This window comes from Scyliorhinus torazame, chromosome 16 (assembly GCF_047496885.1).
Source record: "Scyliorhinus torazame isolate Kashiwa2021f chromosome 16, sScyTor2.1, whole genome shotgun sequence".
NCBI classification, from domain to species: domain Eukaryota; kingdom Metazoa; phylum Chordata; class Chondrichthyes; order Carcharhiniformes; family Scyliorhinidae; genus Scyliorhinus; species Scyliorhinus torazame.
In genome coordinates this window covers 17118423-17135948 of record NC_092722.1, presented here as the reverse complement: position 1 = coordinate 17135948, position 17526 = coordinate 17118423, and positions in this window count along the sequence as shown.

The following is a 17526-nucleotide window of genomic DNA, read 5'->3' as shown; positions in this document are numbered from 1 at the left end:
AATGAGAAGAGATTTAATCATATTAGCTATTGCATTCTTGTTTGTAATGGATGACAATTTGGAGGGCTTTTGAGATGTTAATTTAAGGTTTTCAAACTTTTTTGTTTGGAGCCTGTGGGAGGGGTGAGACGGACTACTGTTGGTCACATCTGTCTCTCCTCCTGGGCCAGATGCCAGATGAGGTACCTGTTTTATTGTGGTTACATGTTATTTTGGCAGCTTGGTAAAACTGCCTTTTTAATTAGCAATTTTAAACCAGAAACAGCATGGCTACAAGAAAAAACAGAAAGGGCACAGTAGGAAAGAAATGAACAATATAAAGTAAATCCACTTATTTTTGGAAAAAGTTTTCATTTTATAAATACACAGTACTATCTATTAAAACAAAAGAGCTATTGAACAAAGAATAATTCCGCCCCACTGGACTCATTCATGTCAGTGATTTCATTTTAGGATGGATAGATATTTTTAGGAGCCACCGTGCACTGAATCGGAGTGAGAAATGTTTAACTGTATTTTGTTAGTGCAAAATCATATCACACAATACTGGAACTATCCAGAATTTCAATGCCACTGCAGTGATTTATCTAAATGTTTTTGTCTGATGCTTTGGAGAAGGTGCAGAGGAGGTTCACCAGGATGTTGCCTGGTATGGAGGGCGCTCGCTATGAAGAGAGGTTGAGTAGATGAGGATTATTTTCATTAGAAAGACGGAGGTTGAGGGGGAACCTCATTGAGGTCTACAAAATCATGAGAGATATAGACAGGGTGGATAACAAGAAGCTTTTTCCCAGAGTGGGGGACTCAATTACTAGGGGTCACGAGTTCAAGATGAGAGGGGAAAAGTTTAAGGGAGATATGCGTGGAAAGTACTTTACACAGAGGGTGGTGGGTGCCTGGAACCCATTGCCGGCGGAGGTGGTAGAGGTGGGCATGATAGCGTCATTTAAGATGTATCTAGACAGATACATGAATGGGCAGGGAGCAGAGGGATACAGATCTTTAGAAAATAGGCGACAGTTTTAGATAGAGGATCTGGATCGGTGCAGGTTTGGAGGGCTGAAGGGTATGTTCCTGTGCTGTAATTTTTCTTTGTTCTTTGTTCTAATGGAACCTACTAGTAGATAAAAACAGGGAGATTTAGAACTAGGTTGAAGGTTTGTATAATTCTGCAGATGTTTCTAGACCCTATTCCTCAAATTGAAATAACTGGGGCAAAATTACTTAACTAAAATGGATTTTTATGAAGAAAGCTGCGGCAAACCGAGCGTGCCCAAACGATTGAGCGAAATTCTTGCCTACAATGATAGTTGTAAACCTGTTGAGGCATATGCTCTAACACGGAGGTCACTTTTGACAGGCAGGAGATGAGTTGATAAGATACTCTTCCATGGGAATGTCCATCTTGGAAAGGTAAAATCAACTTGGGTTTAATTTCTACATTGATCAGATTGCCTGTCGGATAGCAGTTTACGTGAGCCACATGTGGCTTGTTCGAAATATCGTTTGACAAGGTCTTGAGAATATAATGGACATTAAACCAAACATATCCTTTAGCTTTACATCCATTGTCAAATTGTGCAAGTGCAATGATTGCATAGGGAAGACATTCACACGTTTAAAGAACAACCTTTTCATAGTAAATCAAGCAAGGAATAAGATAACTAATTCAAATAATTAATTTAAATTCGTGACGACCTGTTCCCAAATTGATTGTGACGGATTGGTCTTTTGCAGAGTCATATTTTTAAAGAAATTGATTGGTATCTAAGCAATCAATAGAGGGACAGAGCGAGAAGAAATTACGTGAGGGAGTTGGGAGGTAAAGCAGAAAGAGGAGAAAAGAGAAAGGGTATGCATTTTAAGGGAATAAAAGTCAAATCCAACAATAAATAAGAAAACAGGGATACCGATTTCAAAGACAATAACTCCAGCCAGCAAAAGGGAAACAAACTTCTGCAGGGCCGCAAATCTAGGGGCTAAGTTTAAATTATTTCAATGTAGGAGGAATTGCATTAGTGCAGATAGTTACAGAATAAATGCTTTTTAAATGTCTCTCCCCACACCCCCATTCCCAAATCGATTTGGTAGAATAATGTTTGAGGAGGGGCAGGTTGGTAAACATACTATGATATTTTTTTAATAGTTAAAATATTACTAGTGAAAACGTGACCAGTTTATCAGCAAGTTCATTCAGCACTATTCACAGATTTATGTCCTTTCATTCTCTGCCGTTTTTACTTGCCCACAATCTTTGCAAAAAATCTACACATTGATATTTTAAATCCCTTAAAGCTAAAATAGCTTGTTAAAATTGAGACCTACCGACCTTTTTCTCCTTAATTGCACTTCCATGATCACAACTTCCACATCTTTGCTCTATCAAAACTATGTTTTGTCTCCAATAATAATTTACTCTGATCTATCATAATGCTCACTAGAAATTTAAAGATTTTGGTGGAGAAGGTAGAATTATATTGTCTAATTTAAAAGTTCAGAGTAAGTAGATATTAATTGACTGGAAAATAAGACTTCTGAAGGCTATTTACTTGATGTTGTTGTGTTCAGATAGTTAAAATTTACAAACATTAGGCTAGGGGAAGTTGAAATATTTCAGCTCTACTCTGGTTGCATTCTATATTGATTTAAGACACAAAATTATTCTATAATATCTGGCGAACGCTATTAAGCATATTAATGTGGGTTGACTGACATCATTCGGAAGGCGTTTGTGCCCGTTAATGGTATTTTCATGTTTTACCCTACCTAAGCAATTCAGGACTTTACTATTTAGCATTTAATGTAGTCCATCAATAGACATCTGTTCCTCTGGATTACTTTTGATGAATTTGTAATATTTTTACACTGATATTTTTATACATCAGACTCCCGAGAAAATGTATTATTGTGTTATTTTAAACGAATGTGATATTAATGTTTACATTCCCAACAATGGTTGGGAATAGAGTTTAGTCTTACCTATTTAAAAATAGGAGTGTAATTGATGTCAAAATATTTAAAGTAATGAATAATGAATTTAACTTTTATTCCAGATTTTTCTAACCAGCCCCCCCCCCCCCAAAAAAAAAATTATTCTGTTAGGTTTAACGCACCTAAATCATAGGTTCATAGTTCCGTAGCATAAAAGTTGTGGAGGAAACATGCAGAAACGTTCTCCACGTTGCAGAAACATAAACCGAACCAATGCGCTGGAAAACGCATGAAATTGTTTTATCCACTCTCTTTTATGCTGCACAAGTTTTCAAAATTTCCTGTTTATTTTAGAAATAGATTTCTTTTTTAGTGTGTGCATAACTTGAGACTGGAATTAGTGCGGTTAAACCCGCTGGGGTGTGAAGCCCTCCGGTGTTCATTTCCTGGTTTCTCGCTGGATCCGCCACAATTGTCCTTAATTGCCTTCATCGCTGTACAGAACCACCTTTTCGAACGAAGGCAATGGGATTTCTGTCGTTTCTTCACATTCTTTACGTGATATCCTGTTTTTGTAGCAGTTTTCATGATTGCAGTGACTGGCCTAATGCAATCACACGCTGCTGAAATTGATGTTCTTTAATTCTAATCGGTATTACGTCCCGAGAGTACAATCGTGCATCTGGCAAGAATAGGATGGTAGAATATGTATCCACTCCTGTAAGTTTCATCCCAAAGTCCTCTGTCGTAGCATGTCGGATTTTCCGCTGCACTTTTCAACCTAATCTTTTCTCTTATCTAATCATATATTTCTGCTTATCAAGTCATTGACAGTGGTTCGCATCCCTATCGCCAGCCATTAGCAGAGGATCATTCCATTATTCCAGTCACTGATATGAATGTCTTTGTACAATGACTTGTCCACTTTGCCTTTGGACTATGGCATTAACTTTGCTTTTATCGCATAATGTATTTTAGATTCATTTTCATCACTTATTACTTATCCAATTTTTTGGGTATCTTTATCTTCCAATGCCCCTTTCCCCAATCAGGGATCAAAATAATGTTTTTCTAGGGCTCTTCTTGAAATTTTCAAAGGGCTACCATTTCTTTTCATGGGCTACCTTTTGGTTTTCAGGGGTTCCCTTTTCATTCTCACTAACTCCTTTATTAGGTAGGGCAGTCACATAGTCTTCCATATTTATGTTATTTGTTTTTTAGTTTCCTTCTTTGGATAGATACAGTTGTCCATAATACCAAATGTGTATATATGTGTGTGTATATATAATATATATATTTTGACTTACAATCTGCTAAAACCCTCATTCATGCCTTAATTACCTCTGGGCTTGATTATTCCAACACAGCCCTTGGCTGATTTTGAGATCATCCAAAATGCTGCTCCCTGTGTCTTAACTCATAGCAAGTTCAAGTTCTGTTTCCTATCACCTTTGTGCTTGCTAACCTATGGTGAATCCCAATCAACCAACATCTTGATTTTAAAATTCTCACCTATGTTTTAAAATCCCTCCATGGCCTTACCTCTCTCTATCTTTGCAATCACCTCCCGCGCCTCAAGCCCCCAAGATATTTAATTTTGGCCTCCTGTACACTCACAATTGTAATCACACCACCAATGGTAGTCATTCCTTCAGTTGTCTAGGCTTTAAGTTCTGGAATATCCTTTCTACACCTAGCCACTTCTCCCATCTCACGTAACACTCATTAAAACCTATCTTTGTTATTAAGTCTTTGCCATTTAACCTATATCTCCTTATGTGGCTTGGTAAGTCTGTCTTATAGTGCTCCTGTGAAGCATCTTGCAATATTTTATTATGTTAAACATACCACAGAAATTTGAGTTGCTGTCCTGGAGTTCATTTACTGAGATTTAAATGCTGCTTTGTCACCCATCTGTTTCCTCCATCTTCAAACTAATTTCACTTGCACGAAAACTCAGTCCAGGTTATCTGTACAGATCAGAAGGCTTAGGCATAAATTTCTGGGCCAATTCACTCAATAGCTTCTCCATCCAAATCCCCTTCCCCATATTGCGAAGCAGACATTCTTGTGTTCTACTACTTTACCTTTTAACTAGATTACCAAGTTCTACAATTAAGGCTTGATCTGAGGTATCAAAAGGACAATGGCTCAGGAACATGGGATATTTGGCCCCTTGAGCCTTTTCCATCCTTCAATAAGATCTTGATTGATCTGACTATGGTCTAAAATTCACTTTCCTGTCTGCCTCCCATAACCCTTGACATCCTTGTATATCAAAAATGTATCTAATTCAGCCTTGAATAAATTCAATGTCCGTCTCTAGTGATTTCTGGGGAAGAGCATTCCATCTCACTCGAATGACCCTCTGCACAAAAACAATTCTCCTAATCTCCATCTTAAATGGGAGACACCTGATTTTTAAGCGATATCCCCATGTCAAATCTTCCTCAGAATGTTACATTTTTCAATCAAATCACCTCTCATCCGTCCAAATTCCAATGGATAAAGACTCAACCTGTTCAACTTTTCTTCAGAATATGAGTTCTTCACCCCAAGAATGAGTTGACTGGTCCTTCTCTGAACTGTTTGTAAGGCAATTATATGCTTCTTTCAAATAAGGAGACAAAACTGCACACAGTACTCCAGATGTCATCACAACGCCCTGGACAGTTGCAGTAAAACTTCCCTACTTTTATATTCCATTCCCCTTGCAATAAAATAAAGCAGCCATAATCCCAGATGACCATAGGCAGCTTTTCCCTTTGAGGAGGAGAGCTGACTGGTGGTGATTTGACCTGAGGATCACCACACCTTATGTGAGGGCGAGGTTGAGAAGGCAGGCCTTCATTAATAACCTCACTGTTGGCCTCACTCTTCCTCACAAACCAGCTATCCAGCCAACTGAGCTAAATTGGCCCTTGCAATAAACACCAGCATTCCATTTGCCAACCTAATCAATTGCTGTATCTGTATACTAACTTGTGATTAATGTCATCACGTGAGAGTACCTTTACGAAATGGGTGTTTATAAATGGGTGTGTATAGACATATCTGTAGTGAGAGTACCTTTAAGAAATGGGTGCTTATTACTGCAGTGATGTCAGAGAGGGGGTGGCGCTGGGCTGTCTGTCAGCTTTTTACTTTCGTTTTAGGCTGTTTGCTGCAGGGTGTGTTTTAGTTTCGTTTTCAGTGTTGGAGCTGAAGCCAGACAGTGCAGGTGTACTGTTGATCTCTGCCATGAAAAGACTATCTCTTGATCATTTGGTGAATTCAGAATTATAAATGTTTTCAGTAGTGACTGTAACCTGATGTGCTTCTGGTAAAAGGTGTTTTAAGTCTTATGGATGTTAAAAGGAAAGCTTAAAGGATTACTTAGTGGTGTATTTTTTTGGGGGTTGTATTTGAATTGATGGTTGCTAAGATGTTCACTGGATGTTTTAAAAAGGTGAACTTGAGTTCATAGAATAAACATTGTTTTGTTTTTTAAAATACTTTTTCATTTCTGCTGTACCATACCTGTAGAGTGGGCGGTGTGCTCCGCATACCACTATCTATTAAAAGTTGTGGGTCAGGTGAACTCCATGATACACTTTGGGGTTCTCTAAACTCTGGCCCATAACAAATTGGGGGCTCGAGGGGGGATAAAAGTCTATCTATTGGATTGGTTTTTGAACTTAAAGACAGTGAGGGGTGAGCATATTGTGAATGCTTTTCAGGTGTGGTATTCTAGTTTAAGTGATAAGTTTGTTGTGGACAATGGCTCTTTCAGAGGCTCTGAAGATTTTGGGGGTGGAGACGGTTACACGCAGTACCTTACGGACAGAGACTAAAAGCCGACTGTTAGATCTGGCAAAAACATTGCAGTTAACATTACCTGACAAAATGCAAAAAGATGAGGTTATTATGGCGGTGGATAAGCATTTAAAGTTGCCTGAGATACAGTTTGACTCAATGGAAATGGCAACAACTCAGTTACAGATTAAACAAATGGAGCATGAGAAAGAAAGAAAGCAGCTTGAATACGAAAGAGAGAGAGGAAAAAGAAAGAGAAAGAGAGGAAAAAGAGAGAGAAGAAAGGAAAACAGAAAGAATAGCCCTGGAAGAACAAAAAGAAAGAGAAAGGGAGATACAGATCAGGGAAAAAGATAAAGAGAGAGAGTTTGAACTTCAGAAACTGGCCATGAAACATGACAGTCAGTTAAAATTGGCAGACGTAAATGGAAAGGTACAGTTGTGTTGAATTGGAAATCTTTCCTACTTTGAGACTGTGGAGAAAACAACGTTACAACTCTGTTTCGATAAAATAATTTAGTCTTTATTGACCAAAGTCTGCATACAGTACGGCTACAGTTTGAAGTCAGAGAGCAGTTAATGCAAAACTGCTGGTTCTTCCTCAAGCTCGCAAAGACATGGAGAAACCGTTCAATATTTAAATAAAAATCTGTATCAATTTACAAAAACAGACCTTGTTCAAAAATGTAATCAGTAGTAAGGACATCAATACAGTCATAAATTCTGAACAAACATGTTGTCATGGAAAGACCCTGACTTGGCTTATTCGCAGTATCTTGTCTTTTGAGGGATTAAGACGTGGTCCTATTTTGCTTTCATCTCTGCCCTCATGATGCCTTGACTCATCTGGTCCTAGGTCATGAGGGGGTTGTGTTATCAGGACATTCCTAGGTCATGACTTTGTTATCAGGTTTTACTAAGGTCAGGCATTCTTTTCCCTCTTTTGGCTTTGTATGATATGATTATGTGGATTCTTAGCTTTATCTAGTTAGCCAGGGTCTGGTCTTGGTAATAGCTGACACAGCTTTCTTATACATGGTTACATAAGTTGGCTATTTTTCCCATCATGCTATTGCTGAGTTTGTACACTTTCACAGTTGGATGATAGTGATGAGGATAGTGAGAAAGAGCATCAAAGTCGAAGGCTTAGTGGGGATCTATTTAAATATGTCCAAGCATTGCCAAGGTTTGACGATAAGGAGGTAGAAGCCTTTTTCATTTCATTTGAGAAGGTAGCCAAACAAATGAAATGGCCACAGGACATGTGGGTATTACTGATTCAAACAAAGCTGATCGGTAGGGCTAGTGAAGTGTTTGCATCACTACCGGAGGAGGTACCTGGGTCATATGAGGAGGTGAAGACATCCATCTTGGGTGCATATGATCTAGTGACTGAAGCTTACAGACAAAGGTTTAGAAATTTAAAGAAAGAATTTGGTCAAACATACATGGAGTTTGAAAGGCTCAAACAAAGTAATTTTGATAGGTGGATAAGGGCTTTGAAAATAGACCAAACGTATGTAGCTCCCAGAGAAATTATGCTTTTGGAGGAGTTTAAAAATTCAATTCCTGATGTAGTGAGAACTCATGTGGACGAACAGAGGGTTAAAACTGCGAGGTTAGCAGCAGAAATGGCAGATGATTATGAATTAGTTAATAAATCAAAGCTTGGTTTCCGACATCAGTTTCAGCCTGTGAGGGATAGAAATTGGGAACATGAGAAATACTCGTGGTAATGGTAAAGGTGATCTGATGGGAGATAATAAGGAGAATGAACCTCAGATTAAAACAGAATTCCAGGATGGTGGAAAAGAAATGAAAAATTTCAAACGTTTTCACTATAATAAGCTAGGCCATGTAAAGTCACAGTGTTGGTGGTTGAAGAAAAGCACTGGGAAGGCTGATGTGGTAAAACAGGATAAGACAGTGGGGTTTGTTAAAGTGGTAAAGGAAAGCCCAAGTGAAGCAAAGGAGGTGCAAAAGATTGTACAGCCTGATCAAGAGGTGATTGATAAGAAGGTGCCAGATCTCTTTAAATAATTTACTTGTGTGGGTAAAGTTTACTCATGTGTATCAGGAGGAGCAGGTAAGGAAGTCACAATTTTAAGAGATACGGGAGCTAGTCAATTTTTAATGGTAAGAGATGAGGAGTTATGTAGTTTGGCAAGAATGTTGCCAGAAAAGGTGGTAATATGTGGAATTCAGGGTGAGAGAAGTAGTGTTCAATTATATATGGTAAGGTTGGAAAGTCCAGTGAAGAGTGGTGAAGTGGTAGTAGGAGTAATAGAGAAACTATCTTGTCCAGGAATACAGTTTATCTTGGGTAATGTACTGGATCGCAGGTGGGAGTGATGCCTACTGTGGTTGATAAGCCAATGGAAAATCAGACAACTGAAGTGATGAAGGACTAATATCCTGGGATTTTTCAGGATTGTTTAGGAACAAGATCGCAAAGTCACAGGTTAAGACAAGAGGAGAAATCAAAGAGTGAAGGTGAAGTTGAAGTGCAATTATCAGAAACGATTTTTGATCAGATGGTTGAAAAAGAACAAGAACAGGTGGACGATGAGGCGGATATTTTTAGTTCAGGAAAATTGGCAGAGTTACAACAAAAAGATGCAGAAATAAAACGGATGTATTAGAGAGCATATACGGAAGTGGAATCTGAGAATATACCAGAGTGTTATACCATAAAAGTGATGTCTTGATGAGAAAATGGAGACCTTTGCAAATGCAGGCGGATGAAAAGTGGGCAGAAGTTCATCAAGTAGTATTGCCGGTAGGGTCTAGAAAGGAGGTGTTGCGAGTTTCACATGAGATACCAGTGGGAGGTCATTTGGGAAAAAAGAAAACTCAAGCGAAAATCCCAAAACATTTTTATTGGCCTGGACGACATAAAGATGTAGTTAAATTTTGTCAATCATGTCACACATGTCAAATAATAGGGAAACCTCGAGCAGTGATAAAACCAGCGCCCTTAATACCCATTCCAGCATTTGAGGAACCTTTTACAAGGGTCCTAATTGATTGCGTAGGACCGCTTCCTAAAATGAAAAGTGGGAATCAATATCTTTTGACTATAATGGGTGTGTCTACTAGGTTTCCAGAGGCCATTCCAGTACGTAATATTACAGCTAAAAAGATTGTGGAGGAGTTACTTAAATTCTTTACTAGATATGAACTACCCACGGAAGTACAATTGGATCAAGGATCAAATTTTACCTCAAGGTTATTCAAAGAAGTTATGGATAGCTTAGGAATAAAACAATTCAAATCAACTGCGTACCATCCAGAATCGCAGGGAGCGTTAGAAAGGTGGCATCAGACATTAAAGACAATGTTGAGGGCTAATTGTCAAGATTATCCAGAGGATTGGGATAAAGGAATTCCATTCGTACTATTTGCAATTAATGAGTCAACCAAATTTAGTCCTTTTGAACTAATTTTTGGTCATGAGGTAAGAGGACCAATTAAATTGATTAAGGAAAAATTGGTGAGTGAGAAATCAGAACTTACATTATTGGATTACATGTCAAATTTTAGGGAACGATTAAATAGAGCAGGTGAATTGGGTAGACAACATTTAAAAGTTGCACAAAATGTGACGAAACGGGTAGCGGACAAGAAATCCAAAGTTCGTAGTTTTGCCAGTGGAGATAAAGTTTTAGTGTTGTTACCAGTGGTAGGTGAGCCTTTAAAAGCTAGGTTTTGTGGACTTCATCAGATTGAAAGGAAATTAAGTGAGGTGAATTATATGGTAAAAGCACCAGATAGAAGGAAGACTCACCGAGTGTGTCATGTGAATATGCTTAAAAGGTAGCCAGAGGAAAAACGGACTGACCTGAAAGGGTTATTGATATCACGTGGGCAAGTTTGTAGAGATAAATTGGGAAGTACTAAAATGGCTATACATGATGTAGATGTGGGAAATGCTGTTCCAATCAAACAACATCCGTACAGAGTTAACCCTTTAAAATTGGCACACGTTAACAAAGAGATTGAGAGTATGATTAAAAATGGGTTGCAGCCAATGGAGCTCACCCATAGTGATGGTACCTAAACCAGACGGTACCCAACGGTTGTGTGTGGACTATAGAAAGGTTAATGCAGTTACAAGAATGGACTCTTATCCTATCCCACGTTTGGAAGATTGCATTGAGAAAGTGGGACAATCAGCTTTTATTTCCAACCTGGATTTACTTAAATGTTACTGGCAGGTACCTTTATCTGAAAGGGCGAAGGAGATTTCAGCTTTTGTGACTCCAGATGGTACATACCAATTCAAAGTTATGCTATTTGGCATGAAAAATGCCCCAGCCACATTTCAACGGTTAACTACCAAAGTTGTTTCAGGATTACCCAATTGTGCGGTATACATCGACAATCTGGTGATTTTCAGCCAGACATGGAAAGAACATTTAAAACATCTGATGGAGTTATTCCATCAACTTCAGGAGGCGGGTTTGGTGATAAACCTAGCCAAAAGTGAATTTGGAAAAGCCCAAGTCACTTTCCTTGGCCATACAATTGGACCGTGTCGAATGGTCACACGGGATGTGAAACCAACAGTTATTGAGGAGTTTCCGATACCCTCAAGACAAAGGGAAATAATGTGATTTCTTGGCATGAGTGGATTTGATCGAACATTTGTGAAAAGTTTTTATAGCGTGGTTGCTCCACTGATGGACTTACTGAAGATACGTCGAAAATTTCAATGGACAGCGGAGTGTCAACAGGCATTTGACGGCCTGAAAGCTGTGATAACCAATGCTCCTGTGTTGGCGAATTACACGGGACTCTGTGATCAGATAGAACTAAAGTATCTGACTTTAAAGAGAAATGCCGAGGCGTAGAGAAATGGACGAATCGTGCAGAGACCTTCTTGATCAAAGAGACTGTCAATTGAGAAGGATTTCAGTTGGAGGAAGAAGAACGAAAACAAATGGACTATATTATTATACCTGTTTGTGTGTGTTGTTTTTTTTAAACGATAAAGTATATTTACTGTGTGCATTTCTTAAAGGATGGTGAAAAGGTGAAAAATGAAACCATCTTGAAGTTGATGGTTTATTTTCTTTTCTTGGGGGGAGGTGTCACATGAGAGTACCTTTAAGAAATGGGTGTTTATAAATGGGTGAGTATAGAAATATCTGTAGTGAGAGTACCTTTAAGAAATGGGTGTTTATTACTGCAGTGATGTCAGAGAGGAGGTGGAGCTGGGCTGTCTGTCAGCTTTTTATTTTTGTTTTAAGCTGTTTGCTGCAGGGTGTGTTTTAGTTTCGTTTTCAGTGTTGGAGCTGAAGCCAGACAGTGCAGGTGTACTGTTGATCTCTGCCATGAAAAGACTATCTCTTGATGATTTGGTGAATTCAGAATTATAAATGTTTTCAGTCGTGACTTTAACCTGATGTGCTTCTGGTAAAAGGTGTTTTAGGTCTTATGGATGTTAAAAGGAAAGCTTAAAGGATTACTTAGTGGTGTATTTTTTGGGGGTTGTATTTGAATTGATGGTTGCTAATATGTTTACTGAATGTTTTAAAAAGGTTAACTTGAGTTCATAGAATAAATATTGTTTTGTTTAATTTCTGCTGTACCACACCTGTAGAGTGGGCCGTGTGCTCCCCATACCACAATCTATTAAGAGTTGTGGGTCAGGTGAACTCCATGATACACTTTAGGGTTCTCTAAACCCTGGCCGATAACAATATACCATGACACTCCGATCCTTCTGTGCCACTGAATTCTTGCCCAAGAGGGCATGTTCGCATTTTTCCACATCATCATTCATCTGCCAATTTTTAACCCGCTCACTTAACCACACTATATCCCTTTGTGGAATCTTTACCCTCTCTTGACAAATCACGTTCCTACCTATCTTTGTGTTATCTGCTAATTTAGCTCCCATAGATTTGGACCTTCCATCCAAGTCATTGATAGATTGTAAATAGTTGAGGCCTCAGTGGTGATCCCAATAGCATTCCACTAGTTACCACTTGCCAACCTAAAAAAGACTAATTTGTCCTTACTCTTGGCTTCCTATCAGCTTCATTCCCTTGCCGAACAAAAAACTAACTAATTCTGTCTTGAATAAATTCAAAGATCCAGCCTCCATTACTTTCTGAACAAGAGACCCTTTGAAGAAAATGTTTCTCCTCATCTCTGTCTTAAAAGGAAGACCTCTTTATTTTTTAACTATATCCCCTAGTTTTAGACTCCTCCACAAGAGAAAACATCCTTCGGGTTTCCGCCCTATCAAGTCCCCTCAGGATTTTACATGTTAGAATAAGATCATCTCTCATTCTTCTAAACTCCAATAGGTATAGGCCTAACCTGTTCAACTTTTCTTCATAATACAACCCCTTCATCTCTGGTTGAGTCCAGTGAACCTTCCCTGAACTGCTTCTAAAGTAATTATATATATATTTAAAAATAAGGAGACCACAATTGCGCACAATACCCCAGATGTGGTCTCACCAAGGCCCTATACAGTTATAGTAAAACCACCCTAATTTTATATTCCATTCCTCTTGCAATAAACACCAACATTCGATTTGCCTTCCTAATCACTTGCTGTGCATACATACTAACTTTATGATTCCTCTACCAAGACACCTTTGTGCCAGTGTGTTCTGCAATATTTCTCCATCCTTCCTCAAAGAACTCTAATAAATGAGTTAAATATGATTTATTGGGCGGCACGGTGGTGCAGTGTTTAGTACTGCTGCCTCATGGTGCCGAGACCTGGGTTCGATCCTGGCCCCAAGTCAGTCCGTATGGAGTTTGCACATTCTCGTGTTTGCATGGGTTTCATCCCCATAACCCAAAGATGTGCAGGGTAGGTGGATTGGCCATGATAAATTGCCCCTTAATTGGAAAAAAAATGAATCGGGTACTCTAAATTTATTTAAAAAAATAATTTGTCAGAATTATAAATTCTTTCTTTCCATTCAATGCTAGCCTTAACTTCCTTATTTAGCCATGGATGAGGCACCTATCTCAAAGAGTCTGTTTCTCTCTCACTGGGATAAATCTTTGCTGGAATTTATTTAATACCTCTTTAAAAGTCTGCCACTGAATCTCTACTGTTTTACCTTTCAACTAAGTTTCCAGTTCATTTCAGCAACTCTGCCTTCATACCATTTTAATTATCTTTATTTAGGGCATTTCATAATTTGAATATAATGAAGAAGAATAAAATAATTAGCTTCCTATGTGGTGTAATATTTTGTTGCTGTATATTTTCCTCTGATCAAAATACACCAGTAAAATAATGGGAATTTATTTTAAAAGTGGCTCACTTGGCTCCAACTATTTTCAAAATTGATGAAGCATCAATTCTGCTGGGGTTTAAAGTTTCTGTAGGCACATGATGTTAGTGGGCTTGTGGTGCTTGGGTTCCTTGACAAAGTTGTTACAATCGCTTGCTCAGTCATTCCCCTCGTTGGCACTCAGGACTGAGAGGCAAATTTAGATAGGGATGGGGAGTTTTGGGGTTGGGAAGGGGGATTATGGAAATGAAGGATCTGTTCCTGGGAGAGTGATTTGCAAGTTTGGAGGAGTTGGGTGAGAATTTTGGGCTGGTGAGGGGTGAGAAATTCAGGTATATGCAGGTGCAGAACTTTGCGAGGAAGGTTTTTTTCGACCTTCCCAATAGGCCTGCCTCCTCGTTGTTGGAGGCAAATCTGTTAGTGGGGAGTGGGGGGGGTTGGAAACAGGGGCCGTCTCGGCGTTTTACGAGAGGATTTTTGAGGAGGACGGGGTGTCCTTGGGGGGTTGGTTAAGGCGAAGTGGGAGGAGGTGTTAGAGGTAGTGCTGGAGGAGGGTATGTGGTGTTGCGGAGGGTAAGTGCCTCAACTTTGTGTGTGTGGCTGGGGCTGATACAGCTGATGGTAATGTATAAAGTAATTCCACACTACAGGTGGAATCTTGCCAAGATTTGGCAAAGCATCAGTCCTGGTGAGAAAAACTGAGTGAATCCCGCCAAATGAGTTGGTGGGATTTCTCACAGAACCTGAGGCCCTTGAAGAAAAGTTCCACATGAGAATCACACTGCACTCTGGCACCCTCCCACTGATTCACTCTCGCCAGGGAAACGTTTTTTAAAAAGTATTTTTATTCAGCAAATTTTCAACAATTTTACAATACAATACAACCCCAAACAAACCCCCGCCACCCCCTCAACAGTCAATGGTAATCAACTCCCAAAAATGCATGATGAACAAACCCCAACAACTGTAGAACCACTCACTTGCACCCCTCAGCGCAAACCTCACCTTCTCCAGGGTTAGAAACTCCAGCAGGTACCCCCGCCATGCCAAGGCACAGGGTGGAGAAGTACCCCAACAAGACCGGTTTACGTGCAATCAGCGACACAAAGGTCAAAACATCTGCTCCTGCACCTGCCTGCAGCTCCAGCAAGTCTGACACCCCGAATATGGCTTCTAGGGGCCAGGCTCCATGTCCACAAGTAAATCCCACGAGATGTTGCTGAACACCATTCTCCAAACCTTTCCAGCTTCGGTCAGGACCAAAACACATGCACATGGTTTGCAGAGCGCCTCCCACACCGCTCAGAGATATTCTCTACCCCCTCGAACAGCCGGCTCGTCCTTGATTTTGTAAGTTGCGCCCTATACATTACCTTCAGCTGTATCAGTCCCAGCCACACACACAAAGTCGAGGCACTTACCCTCAGCAACACCTCACACCACATACCCTCCTCCAGCATTCCAGCACTACCTCTAACTCCTCCTCCCACTTTGCTTTAACCAACTCCCCTCCCCAGGACACCCCCCCCTCCTCCAAAACCCTCTCGTAAAACGCCAAGACGACCCCCCCCCCAACCCCCCCACCCACGACAGCATCGCCTCCAACAATGAGGAGACAGGCCTATTGGGAAGGTCGAAAAAAACCTTCCTCGCAAAGTTCTGCACCTGCATATACCTGAATTTCTCACCCCTCACCAGCCCCAAATTCTCGCCCAACTCCTCCAAACTTGCAAATCACTCTCCCAGGAACAGATCCTTCATTTCCTTAATCCCCCATCCCAACCCCAAAACCTCACATCCATTCTCCCCAGCTTGAACCCATGATTCCCCCTAATCAGCATCCCCCAGCCTAAAGTGATATCTAAACTGTCTCCAAATCTTCAACCTGGCCACCACCACCGGATTCACCAAATACTTCCCTGGGGTCATCGGGAGCGCCGCCGTTGCCTGACCAGCGCCAGGGTGAGGGACATTTCTGACTGGCCTGAAAGGATATTGGAGCGGCAGGGGGAAGAGTCCAGTTGTTGTGCTCCACGTTGGACAAATAATATAGGCAAGACTAGGAAAGAGGACCTGTTGGGCTATTATCAGTCACTAAGAACTAAATTTAAAAAACAGTTCCACAAGGGTCATAATCTCTGGATTACGTCCCGAGCCACATGCAAATTGGCAAAGGGATGAGAAAAGTAAGGGAGTAAACAAGTGACTAAAGGAGTGGTGTGGGAAGGAGGGGTTTAATTTCATGGAGTATTGGCATCAGTATTGGAACAGGGGGGACCTGTACCATTGGGACGGTCTCCACCTGAACCGATCTGGTACCAGTGTTCTAGCGAAAAGGATAAATAGGGTGGTCTCAACTTAAACTAGCAAGTGGGGGGGGAGGGAGGGAAAGTTTTGTGAGGGCCATGGAGAATCCAGCACGAGTTTTAAGGATACAAAGTAATAACATTTATTTACAATAACATATGTATATATAACAGCAGCAGCAACTTCCCTTGCTGCACACTCCTTCCTGCTGGTTCCAAACTGGCCGGCTTTATTTATAGTTGGAGTTTACTAATGGTTTCTCCGCCCCCCTCATTGGAGACGCACATACTCCCACAGGATTGTGCGATTGTCATTAGTCCCCAGCCAATGGTAAGCAGGCAGGTTATAACAGAAAGGTAAAACGAGGGGACGTAAAATGATTAATGGGAAGCAAAGCAGCAGGAAAGCACATGGGAAGGTGGGTTCAACTACATGGAACGTTATGAATAAAGATAAAGGGAAGAAGAACTCAGGAGATGTTATTAATGGAGATGTGAGGATTCAAAAAGAAGGCGTAAAAACTAGCAGAAAGGCACTTTACCTGAATGCTCGTAGAATTAGAAACAAAATAATTGAATTGACGCCACAATTCATCGCAAATGAGTATGATTTAGTGGCCATTACAGAGACATGGTTGCAGGTTGATCATGACTGGGAGTTACATATTCTGGGGTATCAGACTATTCAGAAGGACAGACAGGAAGCTAATGGAGGTGGTGTAGCATTGATATTAAGGATGACACCAGGGCAGCAGTGAGAGATGATATAGATTCTCTGGAGAAAAGGGTTGAATGCTTTTGGATGGAAATTAGAAATAATAAGGAGAAAAGGTCACTAATAGGTGTAGTCTATAGGCCACCAAATAATAACATCACGGTGGGACGTGCAATTAAATCCCACATGCTCCTCAATCACCTTCCCTATCTTGTCACAGAAGCTCCGGTCCACCAATATCCCACATCCATTCTCCTCCCGGCCTCTGGGCTGCTCCCTTCTCCAAAACCCACAACCATCCAATGTGGGGTGTGATCTGAAATCACAATTGCAGAGCACTCCAACCTCTTAACCCCAGCCAACAGCGTCTTTCCCACCACAAAAATGTCAATCCTCGAATGCACCTTGTGCACCGGGGAGTAAAACAAAGAACAAAGAAAAGTACAGCACAGGAATAGGCCCTTCAGCCCCACAAGCCCGTGCCAACCATGCTGCCTGACTAAACTACAAT